This window comes from Pistacia vera, unplaced genomic scaffold (genome assembly GCF_008641045.1).
Source record: "Pistacia vera cultivar Batoury unplaced genomic scaffold, PisVer_v2 Contig556, whole genome shotgun sequence".
Lineage (NCBI taxonomy): Eukaryota > Viridiplantae > Streptophyta > Magnoliopsida > Sapindales > Anacardiaceae > Pistacia > Pistacia vera.
In genome coordinates, this window is record NW_022196397.1 from 193,790 (window position 1) to 209,642 (window position 15,853).

Genomic DNA, 15,853 nt, shown 5'->3' on the forward strand with positions numbered 1-15,853 from the left:
AAATTGAAGGGAAACGTGAAAGAAGTATAAATTTGTTTAATTATATCTCTTAAGTAGCTTCCAAGGACTTTAAGTTAAGATTATAAGTTAAGGGTCTCAATGAATAAGGGAATATAAGATAATCAAGGAAAATAGTATTTTGAAAAAAATTAAGGCTCCAATTAAGGTATAAAGTTTTAACTTAAACCTCGAATTTATGTTTTGGGCTTAAATCACTACTTTTGGACTTCGAATTAAGCCCATGTTTTTTCCAAATATAAGCCCATGGCATAACAAAACGGTAAGCCCCAATCATTCATTGATATGAAAACCACGTACATTTAGCATGCCCTTACATGTAAGTACAATATAATTATAAAAACCAAAGTTTTAAAACCTGATTCGGTGGGCAACTCAGCCAAGCCACCGGGTCGGGTCGGAGACCCAATCGACGGGTCGGATCGTGATGTTAGCATGATGAATCATGCTGATGTTAGAAGAAAAAAAAAAACAATTTTTTTTTTAAAATACAGATTTTAATTTTTAATGGGTTTTTTATTTTATTTTTCTTCTTTGCTAATGTTGGTTTTGTCAAATAAAAATGGGGAAGGGAGAAGAGAAAAGCTAAAAAGGGTTACTTTTAATTTTATTATTTTTTTAATATTTTACTGTAACAACCCAGGTTATACCGGTTAGACCTATGGTTCGTTGGAAAAAAACTGGTTTAATAGCAGGTGGAAATGGGTCAATTGCTATTTTTAGTTTTTAACATTAACCGACCTTGTCTAGCCATCGGTTCAATCGGTTGGGCTGGGCTGGGTTTTAAAATCATGATAAAAACTACTAGCATTTGTTGACATTTAAGCCCGATAAAATTTTAAAAGCCCTTGGCATTCTCTGACATGTAGGCCTAAGGTATTTTGGCATTCTCTAATATGTAAACCTAATACAATTCTAAAAGTTTTTGGCATTCACTAAGATGTAAGCCCAATGCATTCTTTAATACAAGCTTATGACACTCTCATAGATAAACTCATGGCACTCGTTGCTATAAAGCCCCATCATATGATGACACCATTCTTAAAGGCCTATCAAGAGATGACACCAACTGTCCCATAAAAGCCAATTACACGAGGGCAATTTTGCTAAAGCCTATCAAGAGATGACAATTTCTTGTTTCAAGTTCATTTTGTTCTAAGGAGCCAAGCCAACCAACATCCTTTCACAAGCCATTCGATAACACAAGGCCCAAGTCTACCTCAACGCAGAATCTGGCACGCTCCACAACTCAATGGCCTAAAACTGAACAACAAGATAAACAAAGAGTAAATACTAAATACCCTTTTTTCCTTTCCGAAGGCTAGTGGACCCAAGCCACTTCAATGAGACAATTTTTGTGGGTTACGGTGTGACGGTATTAGGGCATTCAAAGAGGCTTATGGGGTCAAGATGTTTCTTTGAATTAAGCCCGCTTGAGGAATACCTAGTTGGACATCTTAGATCGATAGGTGTAAAAGCCCATTTCTAAAAAACCCAAATGAAAAATACATTTTACACTCCAAAAATCTCTCAAAATACATAGAATAATACTACATATACATCATTCTCATATAACATTTTTCATACAACATTATGTGACAAGATATGATTAGATGAAAGTTTAATTTTAACTTTAAATTAGTCAATCATATCTTGCCACATAATGTTGTATGAAAATGACGTATGTATAGTATTACTCAAAAGAATAAGAATACTACACATACATAATTTTTATACAACATTTCTCATACAACATTATGCGGCGAGATATGATTGACTAAAAACATATTAGTCCTAACACACTATCATTTAAGGATCCAGACAGTAAACTGACAATTTCACCCTCCGAAGGTTGAAAGTCCCAAAATTACCAAAATACCCTTGGGCACGTTTCAACCTCCTAGAAATTTTTTTTAGGTTTCCCATTTTCCCCATTTAGTAAAACACCTACATAGTTAGGGGTTCAAATTCCATACTTTTATCATGCATATTTTATTTTCTACGTATTTTGCATATTCTCGCTATTACGACATTTTAGCGAACAATTGAATATATTTTCGTTTTTTCTTTCTTATTTTAGAAATTTAAAAACATAAAAATATTATTTATATTGAAAATAAAAATAAAGAAAGAAAATAATTCTTTCATCCCTTCAATTAATTTGAAGCACAAAAACCAAATATGCTTTGATTGAATCTAAAATCGATAATATTTACTTAACTCGACTCGGATTTGAGATTGAAATAAAGAAATACATGGAAAATATAATTTGGGTTCATTTAATTTTGATACTTGTCAATTACAAACTTAAAATTCTTATTCTAATTAAAATTAATTAAGAAATAAAAGGGGTTAAAATTATCGGATCATCTTTATCATCATAGTAATAATAATAGATGCGATTTAACCTTATTGTGAGTATTATAGGTAGTGCTAATTATCTTGCAAGTTTATTGCAGTGAGAAGAAAATAAAAAAATTTCTATCAGGCATCTTTATGTTGCAAATTTAACATAATTATAGAATTACAAAATATTTAGGAAATCTCAACAGTTTTGTTGGAATGCTTTTGTTTGCTTCATCACCAGCTCTAATTGAATCTCTATCATATTATTTGCCACTTTTATATCTCCAAGAACGGATGCTTAAATGCTTTTGAAATGAAGAAGAATGTGCTTTTGAATTTAATGATAATTACAATGGATTTCAACTCGGTCCGAAGATTTATTTGAAGCTTTTGGAAGTAGAAATTAATTGATCCCTCTAATAGAAGCTATATACTATGTCTATGTCATATCATAAGTTTATTTTATGGGCTAAAACAATTAGACTCTTTTTATCTAATCAATCTTGAGACAAGTATATGTCACTCCTGTAAGCTTATCGTTGATTAATCAATGTGTGCGTGTGTCTGTGTGAGCGCGCGTGTGTATGTAATATTATACACACACACATCCCTATAAAATTAATTAATTAATTTATATATCTATATAATCCTGAAGCATAGGCTATTTAATTGTACATTTGGCTGCATGTTATTAGTTTTAATGATGGGAATGTTTTTAGTATTAATAACACATATTAGACATCCAAAAGTCTAACTAAAACTTGATTAATTTCACATAAACACAGATGTTTCACATTCACATTCACATAGAAATGCTTCAAATTGGCTAAAAGAGGAGTTGTCGTTTCTACCTTTGCTTCTTCACATTTGAACTGAATCAGAGAGAGACTAAACAAAATGTAGAAAAAAGATTTAAATAAAAAAGAAAAAGAAGAAATTCGCTCAGATCTCCGATCAAAGTCAAATTCAAAATTGACTAAGAAGAAGATAACAAACAGCGAAAGAGCTTTACAAAGAGAAGAGAGCAGGTTGGTTCAAGCTTCGGTAAACAATTAACGACAACTCAAACTTTGCATAGACTGCGAACTGAACTAAGGAAGATAGTCAGATACCGAATAATCCACAATACAAAGGTATTCATTCAACTTCTCCATCACTAAAATCAAAATAATTACATTTCATTACTTCAAATCGTTTTCTATTCCCATCTTAGATCTGCCCGCAAAAGATTCACCGGTACATTCTCCGCCAAAATTCATCTAATCACCAACGAGTTTTAATCTTTCATTTCTTCTATCTTATAAACCCTATACACACTCATTTATTGATGTTTAGGATTTGAATTTAAGGATGTGGGAAACCATTGCGGATTTGAAGGAAAACCTAAACAAGATTGCATGAAGATGACGATGATGAAAAGCTCACGATCAACGATTCAGGCAATAGAGACATGAAATATCTCACTAGGCAAGCATTCACTGAGTATCTTATAGAGAGAATATAGAGAATTGCTAGCTTAAAAAGGGTGTTCGTCTAAAATTTTTATCCTTAATCCAGTTATAACATAGTATTACAAAATGACTATTTTTCACATATATAAATCCACATTAATTCCTTCACTGAGACAGTGTGTGTAATCCTCCTGCTAGCTTGACATCTCCCGACCACTACAATTTAATACCTGCAAAATAAAGAAAGCAACGAGGTGAGCTATAAATGATCAATAAGGAAACCAAATCTAACTATGCTCTTATTCCGCTGTCGCTGTTTTCTCTGAACTGCTCTAAATTTCTGCTTGCTTTCTCTCTTTATTCTCAGGCGTACTACTTAGCAGTCTTCTATTTTTCTTAAATCTTTCTAAATCCTTCTAGTGTTGTGCTATTCTTTATCATTTTATTTCTCTTCTCTACTAGATTATACTTTCTGTTTCTTTCTCTACTCAACGAATCGCTAAGTTTCCTTACTATTTGTCATGTTTCTAATTTCTATTATTTTCTAGCATATATCTAATTTCTGTTATTTTCTTGTATATCTCTAATTTCTTTTTTATTCTCGTATGCTTATATTTTCTTTTATTCTCAATACTCATGGGCTTCTATTTTATTTTCTTGGTTATTCCATGAGCTTCTATTTTCTTTTCTTCTCTATTCTCATGGGTTTCTATTTTTTTTTCTTGATTAGTCAAACATGCAATAATAAGATAAAGTGTTTAATCTATGCATAAATGCATAAGATGCAATGCACATAAAATGTCTGATGCGTATGCAAATGATCATATTTGTATTCTTTCTGAAAATTCCTTTTTAATTCTTTTCCTTTCTTTCTGAAATTCTTTCTGTTTTCTATTTCTTATTCTATTTTTCTTTCTTTCTGAAATTCTTTCTGTTTTCTATTTCTTATTCTATTTTTCTTCTTTATACTGCTCAGTTTAATAGGCAAGTGGATACATTATAAAACGATGAGACACACCGGTACGGCCTCTTATTGTCATCAGTAACAACATAAAACAACGTCTGCCCATCTTTGGCCCATGCTATATTTGACACCCGAACTGCCTGAGGCTTACTACATAATGAACCGGAATTCAAATTCCTTACAGATAGCTTAAAGTAGTCATTGTCTTTATCATACATGGTGTATGCAAGGAACCGATGATCCGGTGACACTTCTGATAATTCTTCATAAGCATATCCTATAAAAAAAAATTAATATAATGAATGAAGACATAATAGCTGTCCAGAAAATAAACTAAAAGCCAGCAAAGGAAAGATTCTCATAACTACATAGTTTCATCCAAAAAAGCAACTCTTTAAATTCTCTTTCAGTTTTTATATCCAAGATTCAGAAAAATGCAAAAGTGACTGTCATTACAAATTAATTTAAAGCCATCCTTCATTTCACTTTTCTCTATATCATGTTTATCAGCAACTGAAGAACATTTTCGAAAAAAGAAAGCAACAGTACCTCCAAATCTCTCAGCTTCATGATTGTAATCAAGTAGCTTTTGCTCAATTTTCTTCCCAGAGGTAAAATCAAAGCCAGCTGCTGGAGATTTATGCGAAATGAATTCTTCATTTAAGCTTGCTAATCTCCGACACAACACAGAATACTGCTTTCCTTCTTCAACCCGCCGATAGTACAACCTGCGGTGATGAAGATCCACACCTTGAAATGGTAAAATGACTCTTCAGATTCTAAAACAAGAAGGGTTCTTAAACGGAACCATTAATCGTATAAGTTTCCTCTATCTGAGGTCCAAGTTTTTTTTTTTTTTTTTTTTTCCTTCTCTCTTAAAGACCCCTTCTCTCAACAAAGATTTGAATAAGTACTTAGCATAAGATATCCATTTTTTTTTTTTTAAATCAAAACAACTTAAATTATTTCATCCAAAATTCCATTCTCAAATAACCAAATGTGCTTGAAGAATCTTAGTAATTTAATAGTTTTTTCTTCTCCTATATTTTTCCAAAAGTAAACCAACAAAAAAAATTCAAAACTTCCAATTCATTTCATCGCAGAAAGTAAGTACATTTTTAAAATGTATCAAACAAACAAAACGAATCGTATTGTTACCAAGGACCCCAGCGGAGGGGAGGGGTGGAAAGGTCGAAAGCCAGGCGAGAAGCCATTTCGGACTGGAGCTTAGATTGAAGTCTCTCAGTGTCCAATAAAACAGCTTCAGTGTACTTCTCTTCTTGCTCCATGTACACGTCCATATGGCGCATGGCCACTTTGTCGTTCAGACTCGACATCCAACTGTACGGGTCCTCCCACGTGTGGTCGTGGAACGTATAGCTCTGCAATTTTTTCGGGGGTTTTGGAGGGGAGGGAGGGGCCGGAGGTTTTGATGGTTTCGGTGGCTTGTAGTGGCGGACAAGGATTAAACAACGGTGGCGGATGGTGGTTAGGAGGCGGTGCATGGTGGCGATCGCTGGGTTCAGGGTTTAACGAGAAAATTTAGCTGGCCCGGCCATCCCAAGTTTCGATTTAAGAAAATGGCACTTTCAATGTTTTTTTTTTTCTAATTTAGAGAAGATGACGTGGCATAGTTAGAATTAACTAAACACGTAAAATAGGTTAAAATGAAAAGATTAAAATATATATGGGCTAAATAAAATAATAAAAATTTTAAAAATTTGAAATTTCTTAAAACAAGCCCCACCTATTCACCTCGTTTAATCGAAATTCATTAGGACAAAAAGCGATTTCTTGAACCAAAGGGAGACTGTGATTTTTTCCGATCAAACCTGTAAATTTGCACTCTAAAATTAATTTCTTGAACCCTAAACCGAATATAGTCGCGATTTTTGACGAAATAGTCGCGATTTTTGATGGATTTCTTGAACCCTAAAATCGATTTCCTTAACCCTAAACAGAATATGTGCGATTTCCGGCGATACAGTCCACATTTCCGATCGAAACTGCAAACTTTGATACCAAATTCAATCCAAAACCATGGCTGACACTCACAATGAGGAGGAAAACCCAACGCCATTTCGAATCCTAGATTACAGTGGCGCAAGCAGTTCAATGGCTGCTTCGGGGGATCATCCGATCAGTGAAGGTGATCCACAAGCAGAGGAGACGCCGGCGGCACAAGAATAGAGGGAAGAATCGGCAAACGGTTATAAAGACGAGGAGTCAGGCGAGAATTCAGGCCAGGAGGAGGAGTCCGGCGAGAATTCAGGCTAGGAGGAGTCGTCCGAGGATTCAGGCGACGAGGAGGAGGCCGACGAAGAAAGGGTACGTTGTTTTGGGAATATTGCTTGTACTGTCGCTTAAACGATCATTTGTATCGCTTAAGCGATTAATCTGTTTTACTCAGGATCGCAGTCATGATCGCTTAAGCGATACAAAGGATCGCTTAAACAATCATTTGTATCGCTTCAGCGATTGATTCAGTTTACTCTTGATCGCTTAAGCGAGCTTGTCGAGGCAGAATCACAGATATAAGATCACTTAAGCGATTAGATCGCTTAAGCGATTCTTTCAGTTTACTCTTGGTCATTGAAGCGATTTCAGATCGCTTAAGTGATCTTTCACGAGGCAGAGTCAAGATCTCTTAAGCGATCCGAAATCGCTTAAGCGACTACAGTGGTAATTTTTTGTTGTTGATATTTTGTTTATTAGTTGTTTTGGTTTATTTTTGTTGCTAACATTTTGTTTATATCGATTGTGCGGATCATAAACTGTAGAGACTACGAGTTGGAGCTTATGAGTGAGAAGGTATCCTACTTCCCTACAAGGGTGACGGTGAGGTCGAGTTGGGATGTTTTTGATAGAATAAGGGACATTTTAGATGGAATGAGGCATGGTGCAAGAGATTTCCATCACAATTGTTTCGGTCAGTTTTTAAGAATCAAAACAAATTGGAAAAAGGCATTTTGGGGGCAGGGAGTGCATTACATGTTGCTGCACTCAGTAAAATGCAATAAAAAAAAAAAGAAGAAATGTGGTTCGTGGTGGACGGAAAGCCACTACGGTTTGGGATGATGGAGTATGCCTTGGTGACGGGCTTAGGATGCGGGGAAGTGCCAGATAAGGCAGAGGCAGAGGCAATAAGGACGAGTCCCGGAGCCAAAAGGTTTTGTAAGAAGGTTTTGCAAGGGACAAAGTCTATTACAGGACACGTTTTAGAGGAGAGGCTAGAAACAGTTCAGTTTAACGATGGAGAGAAGATAAAAGTGTGCTTGCTATTGTTTTTACATTCAATGTTATTGGCTGGTGACTCAACAAAAGCTGTTGAGAATGATTGGTTGTTGTTTGCAAGCGACTTGGAGTTCTTTAATTCTTATCCGTAGGGACGGATATCATTTGAGCGAACCATCAACAGCCTGAAAAAACCAGACATGGCGTTAAAGCAGGCCTAATGGGTCGGGAAAGATAAACCAAGCACCTACAATTTGTTTGGCTTCCCATGGGCAATGTAGGTAAATATTAATAGCTTTCTGTTATATTTTTTATAATATATGTGTTTGAATTATGATATGGACTGTTTTTTTACAATGTAGGCTTGGATGTATGAGGTCATCCCTGTCTTCTCTCAGGCTAGGGGGAGGAGCAACAGTTTGGATGTGCAACAACAATTTCCTAGGATATTGCAGTGGCATGTCAAAAGGTGTACCCATTGGGACTACGACCAAATAAACATTAAGATTGAAGCGGCTAGGGTAAGATTAAAGGATTAAGCTTTTGAATATGCAGTTGCTTTAAAATGTCGCTTCAATCTGATTGCTTTTGTTTCTTATTGCAGGGAGTCGTTCGTCCCTTTCTCACCGCTATTGGGGATGAAGCGGAAGAGGACTATGTCACATCTTTCAAAGCACTGGAAGATGAAAGGGATGAACGGATAAATCGCCTGATGCGGGACCTAAAAGGGGTCACACATGTGACGACAGTTGTAGGGCCGCTGCTTGACAACGTGGTTGATGCCGAGGATTATGAAGCTCCAATGGGCGGGAGGCCCGAGGATGAGGAGGAGAAGAGGGAGGAAGAGGTTCGTATGCCTCAGCAAACCGGTACAACAAGTACCACTTTGCCGAGACATCGGCGTCGGGAGAATGAGGTGGTTGACCTCATAATCAGCCTGTTTGAGAGTTTTACAACAGTCGTTTATGATAGGTTTGACAAGATGGAAGAGCGCATGAAAAGGATGGAGAAGAAAGTGGATAAGCTGGCAGAGAAAGTTGGTACAGTGGATGAGGAAGTTGGTACAATGGAGGAGGAAGTTGGTGGAGAATTAAAGGCGGTTAAAGTGCAAACTGGGCTGAAAAGAGAGAGCCGAAAGAGCAAGTTTGTGAAATCGCCTTACATGGTAGTGACACATGTAAAGAAGAAGAAAATTAAGAAACAAATGGAGGAAGAACCAGAAATGGAGGAGGTTGAGGAGGTTGGTGGAGGAGGTGGGGCGGTGATAATGGAGGAGGGCGAGGTGGGAGGCGAAAGAAGCGGGGATGTAAAAATGGAGGAAGGGGGAGGAAGTGGGAAAGCGAAAATGGACTCAAATGTCGATTTGTATAGGCCAATAGAGGAAAAGAAAAAACTATTCTATGCCTATTACAATGGATCAGGAAGTAATGCCCATATAAAGTTTAAGACGGGGGATTATCCTCGAGAATGGTTTGAGAAGTTGTTGACGATGGGCATGTGGCTTGAGGACTCGGTGAGCTATTTTCGCTTAATTTTCCTTTTTTTTGCCTATGTTTTCCATACTTATCTTGTTGTTTTTATTTGATGCAGCACATCGATGAGATATTGGCACTGATGAGGTTACGATAGACTACTGATGGTGATCTATTGTATCTCGACTATGCCATCACTGATGTGGCGTTTGGCTAAACGCTTGTTTCGGCATATCGCACTTTAATTAAAAATGTCGTTGCTAGTTGTGCAGTAAAAGGACCGAAGCGAAAAAGATTGGCCCCAGTACAGTTGGACTGCATCCCTGATGATTTTCATTTTGATGACATAATTATGCAGTATATATGGGGGGATCGGCCTAAATATGGCCACGGTTGGGCATTTGTTAAAAGAGTGTACTGCATCATCCTCGTCAAACAGATGCATTGGATAGCAGTCATCGCGCATCTAGAGGAGGGGTTGCTGAAGATCCTTGACTACAACCCAACTATTTGTCGAGACAAGCAGTTGAGGTCGAGTTGGAGCCATTGTCCAGGTTGTTCCCGCAGCTGTTGCATGACAGCGGGATGTTTGGGCACTTAGGTGATCAAGTACTAACCGGAAAGTGGCCAATTAAGTGCTCTACCGGCCCAATAAATGAGTGAAGGTAAATTTTGTATAAAACTAACTTACATAATACAATTGTTCTATAAGTTTATTCTAATGCTAATGTCTTCTTCCTATTGTAGTGCTGAATGTGGGGTATATGCCCTGAAATTTATTGAGTTTGACATGACCAACACCCCGATGGACGACTTGAATGACGAAACAATGAGAGACTGTCGGGAGGGCTGGGCTATCGACTGTTTCCATGGGCAGATGGATCCGTTTTGAGTGAGCAGAACCCAATAAAAAGGTATGAAAGTTGGACTTTGAATTTTGTAGTTTATGTGATGTTGATGTTGATACTTGGGTTGTGGTGCTGATGCTACATGTGTCATGCTTATATGGAGCTTTACCGAAAGACACAGATTGAGTGAACTTCTCACCTACCCACTCTGTAACTTTTTTACGTGTTTTTTTTTAATTTACAAAAGTTTACATGTCTGCAGGTGTGTGCCGGATAATTTTGCAGGTTCCTGGCAAACAATGAGAGGAAACTTCTCAAAGGCTGGTTGGCAAGAGGAGACATCTGCAGTAAAGGCTGCTGGGAAGGCATGGTACCAAACAATGATCTCAGAGAGGTTGCTGGCAAATAGAATTCGAAAACTTTTCAAAGGCTGGTTGGCAGGAGGAGATATCTGCAATAAAGGGATTGTGCAAAGGTGTTAGTGACATTAAACTCTTCGGCATAAAAAAGTAAATTAAAGACAGTGTATAGGAAATTCTTGTGTTGTGGCTCTTCTTGTGGCAACCAAAAGCCTTGTGCCTGCATAATCATTGCTAAAGAATTGGATCTGACATTTGGGAGATATTTTTTTTTTTGGTCCATATAAGATATCTCATTAGCAGTTTGAATTTACTATGTATGGTGTGATCATTTGCTTCACCCAAGTTGGATAATGGTTTTTTAGCGTTTTGTTTCATTTTTTGTATCACTACAACGTGTGATGTACTGGTGTGATTATTTGATTCACCACAGTTGGGGCTAATGGTTAGCTTGTCCATATATTTCGATATTTGCCGCATCCCATGCCTATTTTTTATTTTGTGTTTCGATAAACAGGTTACATTGATGTCTCTTATATTTTGATTTGTGATGAATTAGATTGATACAAATTACTTAATTTTGCGATACAAATTCTTTTCGGATTTAGGAGGGAAATGAGTGATGTACAAATGTTTCCCAATCACAGTCATTTCGAAATTAATTAACTTAAAGAATGGCATGGTACCAAATAATTACGTATATGACTGACCACATATATCTCTTAAACAACCAAGACTTTTCCAGATATGATCGCTTAAGCGATCTCAAATCGCTTAAGCAACCAAGAGTCTATTACGAAGCATCGCTTAAGCGATACATAAGATCGATTAAGCGATTACCCATCTGGGCAGATGTTCATTCTGCCTTGGCCAAGATCGCTTAAGCGATCCCAAATCGCTTAAGCGACAGAGACTCGTTTAGGAAGAATCACTTAAGCGACCAAGAGTCTTTTAAACAAATTGCTTAAGCGATTAAAAGTCCTTTACGAAAATCGCTTCAGCGATACAAATGGATCGCTTAAGCGATCATAGATCTGGGCAGATTCATTCTGCCTTGGCCGAGATCGCTTAAGCGATTAAGAGTCTTTTACAAAAATTGCTTAAGCGATACAAATGGATAGCTTAAGCGATTTTCGATCTGGGCATCTGCCGCGGGCTAGATCGCTTAAGCGATTACCGTTCACTTAAGCGACCAAGAGTAAAAGCAAAGAATCGCTTAAGCGATACAGACGGATCTCTTAACCGACTGTGTAAATACAAAGGATCGCTTAAGTGATCCTATGTATTCGCCTAGTTAGTAAAAACACGTATTATATGCGAATTATACAGACAGCCGCATAATTCGCGTATAAAATACGCATATCCATATTTTATAAAATCTGCCGTATAATTCGCATATAATAAGGTTTACCGTATAATTCGTGAATTATTCACGAATTTTTGAAAGAAAAAAAAACATAATCTCACACCCCCAAAACGACGTCGTTTTGGTGGGTTTATACAAAAAATTAAAACAGATCTGGTTCAGTAGTTCTTTTTCAGTTCTTCGGTAGTTCAACAGCAGTTCTTCTTCCTCAGTTCGGTTCTTCTTCTTCCTCAGTTCTTCTTCAGCTTTTCTTCCTCTGTTCTTCACGTTTTCAGCTTTCTTCATCTCTTGTTCTCTTCTTCCAGGCTTCAACTTCAAGTTCGGGACTTCAAGGTACACACTTTACACTTGTTCTCTTCTCTTTGAATGTTATTGGTTGATTGCTTGTGTTTGTGTTGGTGTGACTTGTGTTGTGACTTGTGAGTAGTAGTAGACTAGTAGTAGGAGGGGTTGGTGGATTGATGGATTTTTTTGAAACATATTTGATGAAATGCTTGTGAGAGACCGAGAGTTATATTTGTATTTGTTACTGTGGTTGGTCGTGAGGGCTCTGGGCTTGATTGGTTGTCTGGTTGCACGAATGGCTTGAGGGGATTGTGATGGATAGTGGATTCTTTAGAGGGCGTGAAGATGTAGCTAAATGGGTTGCTGGAGTGATTTGGTCTATTTGCTTTTTTGGCTTCTACCGGATCTTAGTTGGGAAGGGAGTGAACTTTATTTGGATTTATTGTTCCCGTCGAATTCTCTGGAAAATGCCCAGAAAATTCAGCAGCTTTTGTTGACTGAGTGACTGCAGTTTTAACTTTTAACAACTGAGCAATTAAGCAAAGTAACTTCTTTTGTTTTATTCTTTGATTTAACGGTTGTTTGGACAATTTGTTAGAATATCTTAGTTGACAAAGTTTTTATTAGTTTATGAATGAAAAACGTTTTTTGAATTCTTTGTCTTGTACAATTCTACTATCATTTTAATGTAAGATATATGGGAATATTATCTTATACTGACTTTTGTATTGTTCTCACCGAAAAAAAAAAATATATATATTTATGATTAAAAAAGACTTTTGATTTAGATGTCAAAGATGAAAATTCCTTTATATTATACCTACAGAGAACATTCTTTTGATGTCAAAACTAAGATTGATATNGGTGATCTCAAGTCTAAGGATCACATGCACCACCATTCGTTAGAGGATTTGTTCCATAGACACTGGGGTTACCATCCATATGGAATCCTCTGGTGGGTCAGTCCAGTGAACTTGCTGTGGTGTAATCGCCTACAACAAACACCCATGTGTTGCACCAGGTTGTCACCAAACAACCTTGACAAGTGAGATCAGTCACTGCCTTTCGACAGGGTCATTCAACACTATGATAGCCTTACCGTATTATCTGTGCCCTTAGTTCAGAATAATACTGGGGCTACGGACGTTTCTAGAATGGCCACCATATGTGCTCATAGGGTTCTCACTATCAAGATTTGAAACACTTGATACCCTTCTCACGGCTCTACCATTCTAAGGACATATATCAATACATATTGCAATAATAATGATTTACTCGATATAGAATAAAATGCCTTTTATTGATTAATGAACATTATTACAAAGAGTCAATTCTACAATAATTGATTGGCTCTAGGGCATCTACTCTAACATCTTTTATTGTGAATTATTCTGAATAATGATATATTGAAAGTTGATTCTAATTTCTAAATTAAAGCTGAGTATTCTACATACAATGCGTAGGAAATAAAAAGATTGTATGCTATAATGCATAGGAAAGAAAAAAGATTATATGCTAACTTTTTTCCTTTTGTATTTGATGAAGTTCTCTTTTATGTTCTTGTAAATACAGACTCAAATGAATATGGTATGAAAAAAAAGATAAAATTTGGGAGCATGTTGAGGAGCTCCAAGGGAATAAATGGAAATGTAAATTTTGTCAAAAGGTATTTAGTGGTGGGGCTTACAGAATTAAAGCACACTTGTCAGGAATTACTGGCCATGATGTTGAGATTTGTAGTAAAGTCAATCATGAGACACAAGCATGTGCATTCTTAGTTATGTCTGGAAGTGGAAGTAACAAAAAATTAAAAAGTTCAACCGGTTCTTCTACTGCTTTAAACTCTAATGATCATGAGGAGGAAACAGATTCACCATTTTCACCACTTTCTAAGGGTAGCCAAAGACATCAAAGTCAAGCATCTTTACTAGAAATGAATAAGAAAAAAGACAAGGAGTTTGTTGATAAAATGCTTGCTAACTATTTTGTGGTGAACAATATCGCTTTTAATGTTGTTCAAACTGGTGCTTTTGGAGAATTTGTTAAGGCAATGGCTGAATATGGTGCACATACAAGCTTCCATCTTATTCAACTCTTCGAATTAAGTTAATTCCAGAATCTAGAAAAGGTGTTGATGAGTATGTTGCTATGGTGAAGCTTTCTTGGGATACATCTAGATCTAGTTGCACTATAATGTCTGATATATGGACTGATATAAGGCACCGATCTTTCATTAATGTTATGGAATATTCACCTGGCGGTGTAGTGTTTATAAAATCATTGGATGTTTCTCGAGAAAGAAAAACTGGGATTTATCTGAAAGAAATTGTTGTTTCTGTGATTGAATCAATTGGATAAGAACATGTTGTGCAATTCATAACTGATAATGGTAGCAATTTCACATCTTCTGGTGACATGCTTATTGGATTGTATCCTCGAATGTATAAGACGAGGTGTTCTGCTTATGGAATCCAGCTTCTTTTGAAAGACATATATGAAGAAGTTAATTTGGTAAAAGTTGCCACATATGAAGCAAGAATAATAGTTATGTTCATGACACGGTACACAGTTCTTCATGCAGCAATGAAAGAGTTCACCAAAGATAGACAATTGAGACAACCTTGTGCCACAAGATTTGCTTCAAATTTTTTAATGCTTCAATCTATGTTGGATTTGGAGAATGAACTTCGACTCTTTGTTGCTTCATCTAAATGAAGGGGTTTTGATTATTGTAAGACCGAATCAGGTAAAAGGGTCACTGAAATTGTTTAGAGTGATTTTTGGGCTAGAGGAAGGGAGGTTATAAAAACTATTGAGCCATTGGTTCGAGTTCTTTGTTTGGTTGATGGTGATGGATCTACTGCTGGTTACTTATATGAAGCAATGATGAGGGCAAAAGTTGCAATCAAAGAAAGATATAATAGTGAGGCAAGCAAGTATGGGAGAATTTGGGAATTGTTTGAGAATCGTCGGGTTAACAACATCATTCATCCTCTACATGCTGCAGCTGCCTTTCTCAATCCAGCTTACTTTTTCTCACAAAATTTTAGAGAGGATAGGGAGATTAAAGATGGCATCAATTTCATTCATGAAAACCTGCTTCTAATAGAAGAAAAGCATCCATTTATGAGAGAGGTTCAGCTGTATCATAGTAGGCCAGCTACCTTATTTACTGCAACGACAAAAACGATATTACAAACAAGTCATCCTCGTAAGTGTTTTAAAAAATTTCAATATCTTTTATTTACATTGCTTCTCTCTTTATATTCAAGAAAGCTTTTTATGTCATTTGCAGGAATATGGTGGGATTACAATGGGGATGATCTTCCTGTGCTCAAGAAGTATGCCATTCGAATTCTGAGTCAACTTTGTAGTGCTTCATCATGTGAGGGAAATTGGAGTGCCTTTGAAGCTGCTCAAACATAAAAAAGGAATAGGTTGTCACATGAAATGCTATACACACTTGTGTATGTGAGGATGAATTCACTTCCACGATGAGTCATGACTTGG